The sequence below is a fragment of the Monodelphis domestica genome, chromosome 5 (genome assembly GCF_027887165.1).
Source record: "Monodelphis domestica isolate mMonDom1 chromosome 5, mMonDom1.pri, whole genome shotgun sequence".
NCBI lineage: Eukaryota > Metazoa > Chordata > Mammalia > Didelphimorphia > Didelphidae > Monodelphis > Monodelphis domestica.
The window spans coordinates 298195160-298205159 of NC_077231.1; the positions used below are offsets into that span (position 1 = coordinate 298195160).

Sequence of the window (10000 nt, forward strand, 5' to 3'; positions counted from 1 at the left end):
TTCTTTCAATAGACTTTGATTGAAAGTCAGCCTTTTCTACAGACACATTCACATTCACATCTAGTAGCAGCTTGTATGGCTGTCCAAGGTCTAATTTATTACCCTTTAAAGATCAGCCCAAGAAAGAATGGTTCTCAGAACAATGTTTACATTCAGGGCCATAAGCAGTGGGCCACAAAGGAGCATCTTTTTGTTCGGGAACCAGGAATATTAATCTTTAACCCTCCCCCGGCCCCCTCCCACCTATTCGGTCTGGGGGGGATTCTTACCTCCTAATTAAGATCTGGCCAGTTTAAACCTTGGTTTCTCATCCCCAGGGGAGTAGAAGAGTAAATCTTCCGACACTTGTTTTGCCAAACTGGCTTAGCGATGGCGACACAAAGTGGCTAACAGTTCCTCTATGGACTCCCCATTTTCCAAGGACCAGACCATTCTCTTCTAGGTCTTTTGGAAAGGGGGTTGGAATTCCCATTCTTCACTTAGAAGAATTGGCCTGTTAACAGAAGACATAAGTGATCTCCTTCCTAGAACCACTGAGTAAACTGCCCGAAGGCCACTGGAGAGCCAACCTTTTCTTCCCTCCGGGCCATGATATCCCATTGGAGTCCTCCCATCCATCCTCCCCAAATGTAGTTTGGAAATGAAACCAAGAACTGCGCTTCATTGAGAAAGTCATCCAAAATGGCCTACAGTATATAAAGGGCAGTCAAGGAACTTAGTGGGACCCTTTGATGTGAGGGTCAGGGTCACATCAATAATGGAATGGGATGCTTTCTCCCAAGGGGACAGAGAAATGTTTATGTGGACCCGTCTTCCTTTTGGGTGGGGAGGAGAAGAGAGGAGGCAAGACAAAGTCTATAGAAACAAGCCCTTTGGGGATGCTCCTATTTTAGCAGATTCACATGAAAAAAGACTTCAAAAGCAAAGAGGGGCCCCTCACCGTGACTCAGAGATCCAGCTCCCTGCTGGGGCCAGTGAAGATGGCTTCACAGCAGTTCTTCCCGCTCTCATTTTCTCAAACCTAGAAAGAGTTTAGGAACTCAAAAGGCAGATTCTGTCCTTCTTTTAGGAGGATCTCTGGCTCTCATGATTGGAAAAGAGTCAGACAATTGGGGGACTTTGGAAGACAAGACTGAAAGACAGCACTACAATAAGGGAAAATGGGGGTAGGAGACAAAGCATTGACCTGGAATTTGGGGGGTCAGGGACCTCAGCTGGCTCTGCCAGTAACTTTTACTGTGTGATCACTTAATTTTTCTTAACCAAGAGGCAGCTGGTGGGAAGAGGATGCTGGACCTGGCATCAGGAAGACCTGAGTTCAGATCCAGCCTCAGTCATTACTAGCTGAGTGACCTTGGGCAAGTCACTCAATATCTCTCTGCCTCAGTTCCCCATAGTAAAATGAGGGTAATAATTGTACCTATCTCTCAGTGTTGTCATGAGAATCAAATGATGTGATATTTAAAAGGCATTTAATAGTGCTTGACACACATTTGGAACTTAATAACTTTATTCCCTCCCTCCCTCCTATTTCCTTATATGTAAAAATTGGGGTGAAGGTGGACAGTCCTAAGGTGAAAAGATGTGACCAATAGACAGTGTTTTTTAAATGCGGGAGCATCGTATGAGTATGGAAATCTTTTTTTAAAGCCTTGTGTAATTGATGGAAATTTAAAATAGTTTTTATATTGTGCCTTAGAGTTGCCAAATACTTTACAAATATCATTAGGGGGATGAAGTGGCTCAATGGATAGAATTCTGGGCCTGAAGTCAGAAAGTCCTGAGTTCAAATATGGCTCTGACAATTAGCTATGTGACCTTGGGCAAGTCACTTAACCTGTCTGCTCTAGTTTCTTCATCTGTAAAATTGGGATAATAATAGCACCTAACTCCCAGGACTGTCGTGAGGATCTAAAGAGAAAATGATATAATTTAAATCTATCCATTCATCTTCTTCTTATTATTCTCATTTTATTTTGTCTTGGTACTTTTTATGATTTGTTTAATATTATTACTTGATAATATTATTTGGTTTTTTGTTTATTTTTATTGGGTTTTCTCTTTGTATTCCAAATTTTATAAAGTAAATAAAACAAGCATTTCCATAGGCAAAGAAAAAGAAGATTGTATATAAATGAAATCACAAATCTATTACATTTAGCTTACTTTTCTTCATATCTACATATAAATCCCATCCACAAGTGTGGCAGCCCCTCTTTACCCTGCCCGCATCACAGAAGGTATCTCAGAGGAGACCAACATGCACATATAAGTTGTCTTTCATGGTTCACCTTTCTGTTTACTTTCTGGAGATAACATCCACAGTTTACTCCTCCAGGATTAATTCTGTGGCTTTGTAGCATGTTTTCCTTTCACTGTTCATTATCTCCTGTAGTTCTTTCCAAGTTTTTTTTTTAATTTTAATAATCAGTCTGTTTAAGATCCCAGGTTCAAATCTGGCTTTAGACACATACAAGTTATATGGCCCTGGTCAAGTCACTTAATTCCCATTGCCTAGCCCTTATCACTCTTTTGCCTTAGAACCAATACATAATATTGATTGTAAGATGGAAGGTAAGGGTTAAAAAAATTAGTCTGCACATTGCTTCTTATGGCACAGTAGTTAGTATTCCATCCCAATCATATGCCAAGATTTGTTTAACCATTCCCCAATTGATGGGCATCCCCTCAGTTTCCAATTCTTTGACACAATATTTAATTTTATTAATTGATTTATTATTAATTAATTTTATTAATGAAGAAACTGAACAAATAGAAATTAAGTGACTTGTCCCAGGTCACACAGCTAGTACATGTCTGAGGCAGGATTCAAACTCAGGACTTCCTAACTTTAGATCCCACATTCTCTCCACTCTACCACTTTGCTGCTTCAGTTCTAAGCTTGATTTTGATAAGGAAGTTGAACTGGATGTTCTCTAAGGTCCCATCGAGCTTTAAATTCTAGGACCATTCTCATATCCATTCTCCTTTTCTCTTCTTCCCTACTCTTTCACGTATGAGCCCTCCCTTGGATCATTCTTCCTAGGACCAATATGGCCAAAGTTAGGGCTTGGACTCTGCTGGTGGGACTCCAAATTCAAGGTTCTTCCCACTAAACCACAATGACCCCCGTTTCTTCCTTCCGCTTTTCTTTCCTTTATCCATCCATGAATATTCATTCATTCAACAGCCTTTAATTCAGGACATACATTCAGAGCTCTGTGCTGTAGCTGGGGAAGTAAAGAGAAATGTGAGGAAGTCTCTGCCCCCATGCAGCATGGGCAATGCACACATTTCCAAATTGGTAAAACCTTACAGTAATTACAGAATCTTAAGAAAGTGCATTCACAGCTGGAAGAGACCTCCTCAGTTACTCATTGAGCCCCCTTCCCCAGGTCACAAAGACAGAACCAGAATTTGAACCTGGATCCTGTCTCCAGATCCAGTATTTTCTACAACACCAATGGGTTTAGTGTAGAATATAATAAAACAATTGCATAAGAGATACGGAGCATGAGCTGAGCTGAGATCAGAGGAAGCAAAGATTTTTTCTGATAGGGTTGTTTCTAGAAGACATCACAAAGGAGGAAGTATCCTGGGATTTGTATCCAAGGGAAGAGGTATTAGAGCTGGAATCAATAGATGAGAAAAAGGAAGGCAGCTCTGTGCTTTGGGATCCCAGGCTGTATGTCCTGAGAGCAATTCCCAATAACAGTTCCATTGAATGAAACTCCATGTAAAGCAGTTGCAAACTCGTGCTATAATAAAGTATGTTTTTGTTGGTATGGATGGCAAAAGTCAATGTTGGAGGGGACTGTGGAAAGATATGCACCTTCGTGGATTGTTGTTAGAGTTCAGAATTGGCATCACCATTCAAAAAAGGAATTTATAATTATGCAAAGAAAGTAACTAACATTTCCATATTCTTTGGTCCAGAGATTCTACGTAGATGATTTCTTCCCAAGACTATTACTGACTGTAAGAAAGTCTTCATGCATAGCAGAATGTTTCTGGCAACAATTTTGTTTGGTGGTAGAAAAGAAAGGAAAACAAAACAAGCATTCATTTCTTGGCAAAATTAATTGTGGTACTTTAATGCAATGGAATGTTATGTTTCTATAAGAATAAGCAACAAGAACAGAGAGATACCAAGAAGGACTTCTGTGAACCGATGGATGCAAAGTCGAATAAGGAGAACGCATGAATGCAACAATGAAATGAAAAGGGCAACAGCAAAAGCAATAAATGTGAGTGTTGCAAAATTATGGTAGCCAAATTGGTCTCTGTTTAATAACAACAACACTATCTAGCACTTATATAGTATTTTAAGGTTTGCAAAGAACCTTATAAATATTTTTTATTTGATCCTCACCATTACCATTATCTACCCCATTTTACAGATAACAAAACTGAGGTATGTTTAGGTTAAATGACTTGCCCAGTAGGTGTCGGGGGAAGGAATTCAGGTGGTTCTTCTGTCTTGAATTATGCTACCTTGCTGCCTACTACACAGAAGAGATCTGAGAAGACAATTCTACCCTAATCTATGGTTAAGCAGAGGGAAGAGGGTCCACAGGTGGGGAACGTTGCATACAGTGTCAGCCTTTTGGGATGTACCATTGGTTTTGCCGTGTTTTCCCTCTTCTTCCTCTCTTTAAAAAAATCCTGTATTCTAAGGGATGGCTTTCTTAGAAGGAAAGGGGGAGAGGCAACGGGAAAATGAAAGCGATGTGAAAACAAAAATTCTCAGTAAAAACATTATTTAAAAGGGGACAAAGAGGTGGGATGACTGTATGCTTTTCCCTGACAAATTGTCTTCTTCTTGGCCTTTTTTCTGTGAAAGAACAGTGGCTGGCCACGGCATAGCCCTAAGGGACCATCCTCTATACCTTGCGCACTGTCTGCTCTCCTGGATTTTCTATTGCCTTATAGTCTAAAAGTCATGCCTACATTTTTAGGTGACTGTCTCGTTGCATTCTTAATTGTAGAGCTCTTAGCACAATGCCTGGCACATAGTAAGCACTGTATAAATGCTATCTATCATTATTATATTAATTGTGCCTTTGGGACTGCTATACTGATTTTCTACCTTTGTAATGTACCTTCCAGACATGGCCAGTCAAGGGTCATAGTCAAGTCTATCTAGGCCAACGTGATGTTCCCCAGTTGACTTAAAGCCATCCAAAAAGAATCTGGAGGGTTTTCTAAGTTGGTAGATATTCTATGGCAGTCCCCAAAGCAAATGTGTTTCTTAGATTTCATTAATAGGGTTACAGGGACAGCTAGGTGGCACAGTGGATGGAGTACTAGACCTAGAAACAAGAAAACTTCTCTTCCTAAGTTCAAATCTGGCCTCAGGTACTTACTAGCTATGTGACCCTGAGTAAGATGTTTCACCCTGTTTGTCTCAGTTTCCTCATCTGTAAAATGAGCTTTAGAAGGAAATGGCAAGTCACTCCAGTATTTTTTCCAAGAAATCCCTAAAATGGAGTCAACAAAGAATCAGACACAACTGAAACATGACTCAGCAACAGCAAAAATAGGGGGGTTAGGGAGTGATATCTAGAAAAATCTGAAAAACTAAGAACCATATATATTGTGGAGGGCTTTCCGTATCAGACTTAGAAATTGGTATTTAATCCAGTTGGGAATCACTGAAGTTTCTTGAGCAGAGGCATGATATGTGTGGACATAAAAAGAAAGATAGAAGGCACTGAGAAAAACAAGCAATAGAAGGGTCCAATGGGGAGGAAAATGCAATAACAGAAAACATTCAAATTAGCAGACCTCCTGGAGACAATGGCATGGAAAGCAGGGATGCTATTACAAAAGAAAATACCAATGATATAATAGAAAAGTCAACTTTAAATCCTTATGCAGAAGAATTCCAACCAATAGTAAATGCACAAGAAAAAGCAAACACAAACATTGTCATGCCATCCTTAAGTCTCCATGATAATGCAAATCCCTTGCAAACTGATGGTGGATTGCAAAATGAATGTTCAGAGCAACAAGAAAAGTCTGTAGATGAAGAACAAAACTGAGATTTGAATAAAATAGAAATAGAGGCACCTATGGTCCAAGTGTGCCAACAAATGAGAACACAGAACCAAGGGTCATGATAAAAGTGGGTAATGAGATCTACCCAGCTCTTATTGATACAGGAGCAACTAAATCTGTTTTAAAAACATCTCCCGAAGACAGCCAAATCACAAGTTACATACAAGTTAAAGAGATTGCAAAAGATTTGGAGAATATAGAAACCACCAAGCAAGAGTCAATGCAAGACGCAAATCACACAGAATCACTATATTCAATAATGTTTGATTCAGAAAATGAAGAAGACCAAGAACCTTATGAATATATCAAACCTTACGATCAAGATCACAAAGCTTTACAAGAGGGAAAGACAGATAATTACATTAACAACTCAAATCAAGAACAAACGATCCAGTCAGAAGAGTTAGTTAAGGAAATAAACTACACAATCACAATAGAAGAAATGCTGGCAGCACTGGGAGTCAAGAATTATGAAGAACTTTGTGAAAAGTATGTGGAAGTGGATAAAGTGGATAGAGACACTAAATTACAGTACAAGAAAATCATATACCTGATCCAAAACAAAAGGAAGAAGAAAACAATGTAATGCTCCTATCACATCTTCCTTTCTCTGACGTAGAACTTCTCACAAACTAGACTGTCAATTAACAAAATATATACAAGCTTTACAGACAAGAATAGCAGAATTGCATGAAATGGGCTTGATACAATAAACAGTACCCCTGGATTACAATTTGCACAACATCAAACTAGGAGATATGGTATACTTTAAAAATGTCAATAGAAAATTGGCTACAGACATAAAATGGACTGGACCACATGAAGTATTGCTTACTACCCCAACAGCTAGAAAAGTTGCAGGGAAAGACTCATGGTTTCACTGTTCCCACATGAAACCAGAAAAAGTTCAACATCACTGTAACAGACATAGAAGATAATTAGACAAAAGATAGGACTGAGAAATGAAACAAAACCTGATTAACATAAAAGCAGCCCAGAGGAAAAGCAGCCCAGAGGAAAAGCAACCCAAAGGAAAAGATTTTAAACCAGCCCAGAGGAAAAGCATCAAGAAAAGATGCTAGAGACAAGAAACAAAGAGGAAAAGCTGAAATGGACAGCTAAGACTTTGAACTTTGTAAATTTGTTTATATAAGAAGAGGACAGATCGAAAATGAGACATATGTAAGACTGAGTGTGTTGAAATAATAAAACAAAAGTAGGGAAATAGCATGCATCACTACATAACATGGAAGAAAGAAGAGATCCATCAGTCAACATGAGAAGTGGAAATCTGAAGAAACTTGATAAGTATTAATTCAACACAACACTATTAGACACAAAACACAAAATCACTAACATATTGAAAGACCTTGTTTATATAAACAAGTGTCTGAAATTGTATTTATGCAAAATGTAAATATGTATATAGTTAGTTCCATAAGGTCTTAGGCAAATAGAAAGATCAATAGATATTTCTATTTGACTGATATTGTGATGTGGAACAATGTATATTGTTGTATTATATGTAAATAATTTCTGTAAATAATTTCTATAAATAGTATATTAGTTTTAGTTAACATAGAGTAAGTAGTATTAGCACTAAGATTCAAATTTCTTGTAATAGTTTTGTTCAACATGTATTGTACTGAATTTATTGTGAAAACCCAAAACTACCCTTGCCCAAACTTTCCTGCTAAGAATTCCTTACAGTAGATTTACTAAATTGGTAACTATAATATAAATATGTGACCTTGGTAAGGTCACAACAAAAAAAGGGGACGATTGTGGAAAGGAAATTATACTGACAGTTTGTGGGGGAAGAGCCAAGTGGGAGTGGCAGTGGGGTTTTGTGACTAGCACTTCCTCCTGCCGTGGGGGGACTGGCTTCCGGGTGTTGGAGGAGGGACGAGCTGTTCAGCCAGTCTGGAGTGCCTTGCTCTTTCTTGGTTCAGCCTGAAGATTCAAGTCCAATCTCTTCTGAAGGTTAGACCTGTTCTTGTTTGTTTTCTGTCTACTGCTAAGATTCTAAAAAAAACAAAACTGGACTGCTATAGAGTAGATGGGAGTAGGAGAACCTTCCATCAGCCTCTGGGGCCGGGCCTCAGGTCTGAAGCTGAAAAAAAAAACTCCAATCCCAACTAGTTATTAAACTTTATATTATTTGAATACACAGTCAGATATGTGGACTATCATTTCTGGTCTTAGAGGGAGCTGAACTTCAGTATTATTTGAATACACAGTCAGATATGTGGACTATCATTTCTGGTCTTAGAGGGAGCTGAACTTCAGTTTCAGTCATTGAAAGACAAACAGACCTCATTGGACCCCTGCTGTTTCCTCTCAGCAGGGGGCATCTCCCTCCCTTGCCTCACCAAGCTATATACCCTCTCTTCCCTTAACTCCTCATTACCCCATACAAACCTCCCATTAATCCCCATTTTTCCAATCCCATTTCCTTTCCCAATAAATATTACACTAGAAAAAGATAAGCGATGACCCCAATGCGCTCAGACTGTCTGGTCACACCACATCTGGGCAGCTGTGCTCATTTCTAGATGCTGTCATCTAGAAAGGTTACTGATAACTACAAAGTATCCAGAGCAGGATGATCAGGATGGGGAAGATCCCAAGATGACCCAAACAAGAAGTAGTTAAAGAAACCAGGGATATAAAGCCTGGAGAAAAGAAAACTCAGGGAACTATGATTTGTTGTGTTTTAGAGTCCTAAGGGGCCATCATAATGAAAAGAAGGATTTGACTTGTTCAGCTTAGCCTCAATATAAAGAACTGGGAAAAATGGGTAGAAGTTACAGAGAAGTAGATTTAAGCTTGATGGAAGGGAAAAAAAGTCTTTTCTAACAATTAGAGCTGTCCAAAAGTAGAATGGGCTGTCTTGGGAGGCAACGAGTGCCCTGTTGCCAGAAGCCTTCAACAAAGGCTAAGTGACCATTTGTCAAGATTGTATAGAAGGTAATTCTTTCTCAGGTTTTGGTTGGACTAGATATCCTTTAAGATCCCTTTCTAACTCTGATATTTGTTGATTCCATAAAGTACAATCAATAAGTATTTCATTATTGGAAACCAGTCAACTAGCATTTTTTAAGCACCAACTATGTGCCCAGACATTGTGCTAAGTGCGAAGATACAACATGAGGATACAACAATGGGGATACAAAAGATCTCTCCAAAAAATAACTCTGCTCTCAAGGAGCTCACAATCCAATGGGGGAGACAGCATGAAAAGATCTATGACAAATAAAAAATAAATGGGGATAAATCAAGAGAAGTCTCCGATGGAAGGCACTAAGATGACAGAAGGCTGGGAAAGGCTGCTTAAAGAAGATGAGAATGTAACAGAAACTTTAACAAAGTCAAGGAAGCCAGGAGGCAGAGATGAGGAGAGATAAAAGCTCTAGGCATGGGAGACAGCCAATGAAAAGTCAGAATCAGAAAAATACTAAAACTGGAAGGGACAGAAAGGATGACCTAATCCAATCCTCTCATTTCATGGAAAAGGAAAGTTAGACCAGAGAGGTCAGGTGACTTACTGAAGGTCAACCACAGGTCTCCTTCAAGTTCTTGCCACTTCCATTCTGGAGACTTTTCCAGTGACCTTTACTGTCTCACTTCCATAACATTCTAGATTGTTGTAATAACTGGAATAATGGATGTGACAATGTTTTGAAAAATATTTCAGAAAAGTTTCTGTAAGAGTTAAAGTGGGTTGACAAATATAAGTAATTTATAAAAAGTTGTTGTGGTCACTGTTTTATAATAATTGAATATTGTCCTTAGGACATGAGACTATTAGTAGCTTTAGTAGCTTTATTACAGCAAGGTAGAGATGGTAAAGGGGGAAATGTAGGAAAGAGGGTAGAAATTATTGCCTAGCTGAATACCCTAAGTCCAAATCTATGTGCCTCCAGACCAAAAGTATGAA

The 10000-nt window shown here is 38.9% G+C and overlaps 1 protein-coding gene across 1 annotated transcript in view; it reads left to right on the forward strand.

Moving 5' to 3' along the window:
- RARB (retinoic acid receptor beta) overlaps positions 1-10000 on the forward strand; it is an 865852-nt gene that overhangs the window by 538506 nt on the left and 317346 nt on the right. The window lies entirely within an intron of this gene.